This window comes from Leptonychotes weddellii, chromosome X, assembly GCF_054177405.1.
Source record: "Leptonychotes weddellii isolate Sample4059 chromosome X, ASM5417740v2, whole genome shotgun sequence".
NCBI lineage: Eukaryota > Metazoa > Chordata > Mammalia > Carnivora > Phocidae > Leptonychotes > Leptonychotes weddellii.
Window position 1 is genome coordinate 71,849,876 of NC_138385.1, and position 9,982 is coordinate 71,859,857.

Consider the following 9,982-nt stretch of genomic DNA (forward strand, 5'->3'; position numbering starts at 1 on the left):
GGTTCATCTCCCCCTCTGCTTTCCCCCTAAGTGCTCTTAATATATTTTCTTTCCTTTTTTTTTTAAGATTTTATTTATTTTTGAGAGAGAATATGAGCGGGGGGGAGGGGCAGAGCGGGGGGGAGGGGCGGACGGGGAGGGGGAGGGGCTGAGCAGGGAGCCCAATGAGGGACTCAATCCCAGGACCCGGAGATCATGACCTGAGCCGAAGGCAGACGCTTCATCGACTGAGCCACCCAGGTGTCCTCTTAATATATTTTCAGAAAGACAAAGCTACTTCTCTTGGTTGTGGCTTCAGTCCAGGCTTTTGTCCCAGTGACTACACCATTTGAGGGTGGGATGGATAGCATGGCCATCCCATGGATCCTCTCATGGCCAGGAGGAAAGTTGGATGGGCTATCCCATCTCCCCACCCCCCTCCCCTCTAAAACCCTGTTTGTTTTCCAGAGTCCATAGTCTCTCATGGTTGCCTGTTGTTTTTTAGGTAATAGCCATTCTCACAGGTGTGGGGTGGTCTTTGTGGTTTTGATTTGCATTTCCCTAATGATTAGTTATGTTGAGGATCTTTTCCTATATATGTTGGCCATTTGTATGGGTGTGGTTTTTTTAGAAATAGAAAAATGTCTATTCAAGTCTTTAGCCCATTTTTTAATCAAGCTATTAGTTGTTTTGATTTTTTTTTACTATTGAGTTGAAGAAGTTCCTTATATATTGTGCAGATTATCAGATAGATGGTTTGCAAATATTTTCTTCCATTCTGTAGGTTGCCTTTTCACTCTATTGATTTTCTCTTTTGCTATACAGAAGCTTTTTAGTTTGATATAGTCCCACATGTTTATTTTTGTTTTTGTTGACTGTAAAGAAATCTCTTAATATAAGTCAAGCTGACATCACTGGTCCACCCACAGACTACCCTTTGAGAAGCACTGTGTTAAACACTCCATATCCCCCTAATCCTACCTCATATCCAGGGAATCAGAATCACAGGGGAGAAGCCCAGAACCTGATCTTTTAACAAATATCCCTGATGATCATTCTGGTCTAAATACACCACGTCTTTTATGCACACTAAAATTCATGCTCTTTCCTTTTTGAGGAGCCCCTCAGACACTGACTAGAGCCCATTACTGTTATCTATACAATAGTCTTAAAATTCTGATTATCTGATTTCCCACAGAGAGTAGATTAGAAGCTATCTACTTGTGGTGTGGAAGCAGGTTTGTTTGTTAATTTGATTTCATTTTTAAGCTATAATGTGAGATTTTGTTTGCAGAAAATAATTTGCTATCAAATGAAAAGGTTATATTTTATTTATTAAACTTACAAACTCCAAACCCATTTTTTCTTTAAGCTTTTGAGTTCAACCTACAAATCTTATTATTCTGCTTACAAATCTAGCAAAATTTAATGATCACTCACACAGATGCCTTTGACTGATGATTAGTCCCATTTAACTAAATGTCCTTATAAATTGAACACTTTACTTTTTAAGCCCCTTAAATATCTGACTAACAAATAAAACCTTCTCAGCACTAAATTAATTCCTATAAACATAGTAAATTAAACTTAAAAATATAGTAAATCTCAGAGTTCTCTTGAATGTCCAAACATGTCAGTATAATGCCCTTAAAACTAGGGATAATGCCTTGAGAAATTCTTCCAGATGTCTTTTTAAAATCTGTAAAAGTTGTGTTGAAAAGGATGGAAAATGCGGGATCTGTCAAGTCCAAAGTATTTAAAATGAAAACATAAAGATTTTTAAGTATCTTGAGATATTAACATTAAAAGTCTCATTTTGTGAAGGAGGTTGCAGGATTCTGTGAGTGGATGGAGGAATTTGGTAATAATTAGGCACAAACCAGGGACATGGGCTATGTGATTGTGATGGTTAACTTTATGTGTCAACATGACTGGATCATGGAGGGCCCAAATATTTAGCTAAATATTGTTTCTGGCTATGTCTGTGAGGGTGTTTCTGGATGAGATTAGCACTTGAATCATTGAACTCACTAAAGCAGATTTCCCTGCCCATTGAGAGTGGGCACCATTCAATCTTTTAAGGGCCTGAACAAAACAAAAGACAAAAGAAGGAAAACTTTGCCCCTTCTCTGACTGACAGATTGAGCTGGGACATTGGACTTCTACACACAGACTGAGACTTACACCATCAGCTCTTCTGGTTTTTAGATCTTCAGATTTCAACTGAACTATACCACCAGTTTTCCTGGGTTTTCAGCTTGCAGATGGCAGATTGTGGGATTTCTCAGCTTCCATAATTGCGTGAGCCAATTCCTAATGCAGTGATCATCCCTTCTTTAAACTTTATTATATATATAGTACAAGACACTGTGAGTATAAAAAGGGGGCTCAGCTTGACAGTTGAGATAAGGAAAAAAAACTGCCTTGTCTGGCTGCTACTCCAGACCTTGCAGCCCAGCTGATATGTCTGGACACTATGCACCATCAACTCTCAAATATTTGGGATGGTATAATGGGGCAATTAACAAGCCCCCAAACCTCAGTAGCTTAGGACAATGTAAGTTTATTTCTCTCTCATGGAAAGTCCAATGCAGATGTTCCTGGACTAGGGTTTTCCTCCAAGCATAGACTTGAAGATCCAGGCACATTTAATCATGTGAGACTGCCATCTTCAACACATGGCCTCCAAGGTTGCTATGGAACAAGGAAAGACAGAGCCTGGACAAAGCACACCAGCTTTTAATTCAATGATCTGAAGGGTCACAATACCTCTGCTCACAATCTATCAGCAAGAATTGGTCACATGACTGCTCCAGATGAAGGGCTGCTGGAAATGTGGTCTAACCATGTACTAGAAGAAACAGATTTGGTGAGTGTCTGGCAACTCTCTGCCAGGGATGGCATAAGTGTTTCTTTAGAGGGTGTATTAGTTTTCTAAAGCTGCCATAACAAATTACCACAAACTGGGCAGCTTATAACAACAAAATTTTTTTCTCTTACAATTCTGGAGGCCAGAAGTTTGAAATCAAGATGTTGGCAGACCATGCTTCCGCTGAAGGCTCTAGAGGAGAATCTTTCTTTGCCTCTTCCAGCTTTTGATGTTGCCAGCAATCACTACCATTCCTTGGCTTTTAGCTACATCACTCCAATTACTGCCTTCATTCTTACTTGGCTATTTTTCCTCTGTTTGTGTATGTGTGTCTACAAATTTCCCTCTCCTTAAAAGGACACCAGTCATCAGATTAAGGGCCCACCCCACCTCAGTATGACCTCCTCTTAACTTGATTACATCTGCAAAGACTTTCCAAATAAGGTCACATTCACAGGTACCAAGGGTTAGGGTTTCAACAAATTCAACATATTTGGGGGGTACACAAGTCAATCCACTACAGATGGAATATTAGTTTTCTATAACAGTTTCTGTGCATAAAGAGTTCTGGCACAGTTTAGATCAAGGTCTTACCAGGCTGAAATCTAGGGCTGTGGTTCTTACATAAAGCTCAGGGTTATTTTCCAAATTTACTGGTTTTTGTCATAATTGAATTCCTTGTGGTTGTAGGATGTAGGTCCCAGGTTGGTTTTTTGTTTGTTTGTGTTTTGGTTTTTGGGTCCTTTTGTTTGTTTGTTTGTTTGCTGGAGTTGGCCGGGGTCAGCTACATCTTCAAAGTCAGTAGAATATTTCTATTATGCTTTATCTTCTTTTAAGGTTAAGTCAGACCCTGTCAAGACAGGAATCTCTATTTTGATTAACTCAAAGTCAACTGATTAGTATCTAATCACAGCATCTCATCATATTTCTAAGTTCCAGCCCCACTGAAGAAGAGATGATTATACAAGGATGTGGGTCATTGGGAGTTATCTTAGAATTCTGCTTACACAGAGGTAAGCTTCTTTTAATCACAGGAAGATTTAGAATTAAAGCTTAAATCTTTAAGAGCTATGTTTTTTGACTTTTTTGCTTTAAAGAATCTGTGCAGGGGCTCCTGGGGGGCTCAGTCAGTTAAGCGCCTGCCTTTGGTTCAGGTCATGATCCCAGGGTCCTGGGATTGAGCCCCGCGTGGGGCTCCCTGCTCAACGGAGAGTCTGCTTCTCCCTCTGCCCCTCCCCCTGCTCGTGCTCTCTCTCTCTCAAATAAATAAATAAATAAATAAAATCTTTTAAAAATTAAAAAAAGAATCTGTGCATATTAGGTATTTCTGTACTTGCAATGTTTAAGAAAATTTGCCTAACTGGACTAGTAAGTCAGCCTTTTGATTTCTATCTAAAATTATAATTGTAAAATGAATTTGGGCAGGTGCATTAAGTTGAAACATTCTAGTATCTTCCATTTTAAGAGAATTTACAATTGAGCCTTTTCTCAATTACTACATGAGGATTCTGTCTGTGCTTTTTATATGATTGAGTTTTTCTGAGTTCAAAGGGTGCCATTTCTGACTTCTTCCCTCTGCTCAGGGAAATCTGTAGTCCTCACTGAGGTTATAGTTAACCCTCAGCCTTGATTAGATTCTTAAATTTTAAAGCTGTCTTTATCCTAATGTCTGGTATCTCTTTCCCAGCCCTGTAAAGTAAATGAGTTGTTCTGGAAGTAATTTAATAAGGCCATAGCAAATAGCCAAACTGTATGGCTGTAAAGTACTTTATCATTTCCTGCCCAACATCACAGACTCCCAACAAACACCTGAAGATGCCAACTACAAAAATGAATTATATTTAATTCTATATTATTAGTAACACAACTTAAATCAACAGGCAGTAGAGAAAGAAGGGTCCACCTCCCACAGGTGCATCTACCTGTTGAGCATGGTAGCACATTTCCTTCCTCCAGCTACAACCTGGCTAACATTTCAGTGGGGTCAGTCAGTTAGAAGTTAAATTGTTGATACCAGGACAAGACTAGAGTGAGGCTAGTGAGGCATCCAGGGTTCAGAATGTAAAGCAGTGCTCACTCAGGCATGTGCTGAAGAAGGTACTGGAACTTCTTCACAGTGCAAGCACAGGGTCAACACCAAGAGTGTGTGCCACCTTATATTTTGCACCTTGGTGCCTCGCTTTCCTCACCCTAGTCCTAGCCTTATTGACACCTTAAAAGCCCGCTGTTACAAAGATCTTCAAAAGATCAAAAAAAGACTACCCTCCATCTTGCAGCGAGAATTCCTGCTTTAATAGGCTTTCTTGCTAGGTGAGGCCATACCTGAAGGATTCAACTTCTTTTGACTTGGTATTGCCTCCTCTTTCAGAGCAACATCACCAGGTCAAATTTTCTCTGACCAATCTCATGTCTGCCATGGAAAACCCATTACAGAACTGCCTAGAAATACCTTTGTGGCATATTCATTTTTATAAATATCGGAAAATTCAGATCTACAAAAAATAATGACATTAAAAAAATCACCTTTAATCCCACAACCCAGAAATAACTGTCATTTACATTCTGAAGGATGACCTTTCAGTCTTTTTTATGCATATACTTTTTTAATAAAATCATAGACCCAAACTGTACATATTGGTTTCAGTCTTTTTTTTCACTTCTCATTATATCACAAACAATTTTCCATTTAAAAATCTTCTACAACATTGTTTTAAAAGGTTACTTAATACTCCATTGTGTGATCTATATCAGGATTTATTTATTCAATCCCATATTGTTGGAAATTTAGATTGTTTCCAATTTTTCTCTATTATAAATTTCACTATTATGAGAATTCCCCAGAGTTAGACTTTGCACTCATCCTGAATTATTTCCTTTGGATAGAGTTTAAATTATGGAAGCACATTTTGAAGAACGAATATGAAGATTTTTGCTACATTTGCCAACTTCCCCTCCAGAACGCTTATGCCAATTTTTATCTTGGTCTTTTGGCTACCAGTTGTTCAATCAAGAAAACCAGTAATAGTAGTAATTGCAGCCATCATTTAGGGATAACTCAACTTCTTTTGACTTAACATACATTATCTCATAAAGTCTCCAAATAGTCATAAAGTTAAGTGGTGTTATCCCTATATGAAGGCTAATTTTACGTCAACTTGGCTGGGCCACAGTGCCCAGATATTTGGTCAAACATTATTCTGGATGTTTCTATGAAGGTCTTTTTGGATGACATCAACATTTACATTGGTGGACTTTGAGTAAGGCAGATTGCCCTCCATAATGTGGATAGGTCTCATCCAAACAGTAGAAGGCCTGAATAGAACAAATACTGACCTCCTTTGGGCAAGAAGGAATTCTGGCAACAGACACATTTTAGACTTGAATTACAACTCCTCCCTGGGTGTCCAGCCTGCTGGCCTGCTCTACTGATTTTGAACTTACTAAGTCTCCACAGTCACATGAGCCAGTTCCTTAAAATACATCTCTCTCTCCCTATCTCTCTTCCCTCCCCCCATATAATATATATCCATATCCATATCCATATATCCATATCCTATTCATTCTCTTTCTCTGGAGAACCTTAACATACCCTATTTGGCAGATGAGAAATCCAATACTTAGAAAGGTTGATGCTCCCAAGTTTACACAGGTGGAAAATAATAACATCAGTATTCAAATCCAATTTATCTGACTCCATAACCCATGCTCTTAACCATTATATGAAAGAACTATGCCAAGGTCATCAGACCATGAGCCCATCATATTTCATACTTGGACATTCCCCATCACTGTGGAGAGGTTTGGGTAACTTCCCCAGCACCTGCCAATAGCAGTGAATAATCCAAGAGCCCCTTCAGAGTAGAACATCCTGAAGGGTCAAACTCAGTCACACCAAGACAGCTACCTAACCCACAGTCTCTCCCACGACCACTAAAAAGAGAAGACCTTCTGATGAACTTACATTATAGTCTTTTGAAGAAGAAACCAGGGGCTTCTGTCAGTAGTGGCCATACCATTGTTTCTCTGTTTTTCAGCTCTCAGTGCAATGGGTTAGGTTCAGACATTCTTCCTATTTTTGTGATTTCAGGGTCACCTATATGATGAAGTTGAAGAGCACAACCTCTTGTGACAGTCTGATTTGGAATCAAAATGGGAATTCAAATGTGAACAGAGGTAAATAAATGAAGAAAACTAGCAGATTTTGTTTCTTATCTCTTCTAATTCCAGCACCTAGGGAGCCACCCTGTCTGAAATGAAAACATGAACAAACCCCCTGAAAGGAACATCATCCTGCCCCAATACTCCAAGTTCTTGCCGTTCAACAATGTGCTGATATTAAATAAAGATGACGGACCTGAACAAGCTGCTCTCGGACTGTCACTTTTTCTCACTGATTTTAGGAGAGCCCCAGAGGCCCTTAGGCATAGTTGCTGAGGAATTCAAATTTTAACTACAAATTGTGCACTGCAATTGGCAGATGGGAAAGCTAGAACACTAATCTATTTCAGGAAATGCTCCAGCTTTTGGTTTCATGCAAGGGGTGCTGACTGCTACTTTTGGAATTCAGACTGCAGCTCAGCTCTGCATCCAGTTCCATCATGTTGGTGTTCAATTGTCAGGACAGTCTGGGAGTCTTTCACAAGGATGAATGGGTATTACTTCATATAAAAACGAAAGCCACAGAAACTGCCCCAATTCAAGTTTTCCTATGTGAAGGTGATGAAACCATATGCAACCTAAAGATTGAAATGTCCCCACCAAGCCCAAGACCTAAAGAGATGACCCCTACATGCCCAGAGAACCTTTAATAACTTTGGTGGAGTTCCAACAAGGTTCAGCTGCCCCCAATTCTGCCTCAGTCAGATAGATACAACTTTAGTTTGCTTAAAGGAAAAACAAACACAAAATGGAAACTTCCAACAACAGGAATAATAACCTCGACAAACTGGACATAGAAGGAACATACCTCAACATAAAAAAGGCCTTATATGACAAACCCACAACTAACATCATACTCAATAATAAAGGGTTGAGAGTGTTTCCTCTAAGATCAGGAACAATACAAGCATGCCCACTCTCATCACTTCTATTCAACATAGTGCTAGAAGTCCTAGCTAGAGTGATTAGACAAGACAAAGAAAAGAAAACATTCAAATTGGAAAGGAAAAAGTAAAATTATCATTACTTGCAGATGACATGATATCATATATAGAAAACCCTAAAGATTCAACCAAAAAAACTTGTTGGAACGAATAAATGGATTCAGTAAACTTGCAGGATATAAAACCAACATACAGAAATGAGTTGCTTTTCAATATGGTAACAATGAAACATTTGAAAAAGAAATAAAGAAAGCTATCTCATTTCACAACAGCATCAGAAACAAAAAATATGTAGGAATAAATGTAACCAAGGAAGTAAAAGATCCATGTAATGAAAACTACAAGACTTTGATGAAAGATATCCTGTGTTCATGAAACAGAAGAATTAATATCATTAAAATGTCCATACTACTCATGCCATATTTGAGTCAATACAATGCATATCAAATAACCAATGACATTTATCACAGAAACAGAGAAAAAATAAGCCTTAAACTTGTATGGAACAACAAAGACCCCAGATAGCCAAGAGAAAGAAGACCAAAGCTGGAGGCATCACGCTTGTGATTTCAAAGTATACTACAGATGGAGAGGAAGATGGCAGTGGAGTAGAGGACCCTAGCGTCATCTCATCCCATGAAAACAACTAGATAACTATCAAATCATCCTAAATATCCCAGAATTTGACCTGAATACTGACAGAAGAAAAACCCACAACTAAAGGGAGAGAAGAGGCCACATTGAAGAAGGTAGGAAGTGCGGAGATGTGGTTTAGGGGAGAAACAGATCACAGGTGCTACAGAGGGGAGGGAGCCATAGTCACAGAGTAAGGAGAGAGAGAGGAGAGTACATAAGTGAACTCAAAAGGAGAATGTTTACCCAAAGCCATTGGTTGGAAAATGAGAGGGGCTGAATTTCATGAATTCTTGCAACCAGTGGGCCTTAAAGCCTAGGGTTTTAAAGGTCACCAGGCTTGGCTGGGATAGAACCCAGAGAGCAGTGCACTACTCCTGGTGAGAAGGCAGGCAAACAACCCAGAGGCAGACAGTGTGGAAACAGCAATCTAAGGAATGGCTGGGGCACACAGGGTGGAGATAATTCACCCTTCTCAGTGTGTCCCCGAGAGGCAGCATTCACAGAGACACACCTCTCAGAATGAACTGACGGACACCATTTCCCTCAGCACAGAACTACCTGCAGGAAGCAGTGCAACACTGACACTGGTTGCCCAATTTGCATACACCAAGCCCCCCCTACATGCCCCCCACACACACTCTGGCAGGACTGCCCTTCTCAGTTGAGTTTGCCTCAGTCCTGGTGCAGTGGGCCCCTCCCTCCGAAGACCAACATAAACCCCTGCCCACATCACATCTACTGAGCAGAGAGTTCTGCAGGGCCTCCGTTCTCATGGAAATGGTGTCAAGTCTCATTTTATAAGCAGACCAGAGCACACTTAGTTAAAATTTGCCACAATCAGGCCAGGGACCAAACAGTGCCCACAGCAGGCAGGGAGAGCCTCTGCAGGCAACTGGCCTGAAGGACAGAGCAGCCAGAACACAACAGCAGAGCTCATGCAGCACACACTGGAGACACTCCCTGAAGCACCAAGCCCTGGGCACTCCGTGACCTCTTCTTCATAAAGCCATTACTCTCAGGAGCAGGAAACATAACTGGCTTTTCCAACACAGAGAAGAAGGCAGAGACTTAGACAAAATGCCAAGACACAAGAATTCATCCCAGATGAAAAGAACAAGATAAGGCCACGGCCAGAGATCTAAGCAAAACAGATATAAGTAACAAGCTTGATGGAGAATTGAAAGCAACAATTATAAGGATATTCACTGGGCTTGAGAAAAGAATACAAGACATCAGTGAGACCCTTACCACAGAGATAAAAGAGTTAAAAAAGAATCAGAGATAAAGAACACAATAAATGAGATTGGAAACAGGCTTGATGCAATGAACAGCAGGATGAAAGAAGCAGAGGAATGAATTGGTGACCTAGAAGACAAAGTAATGGAAAATAATGAAG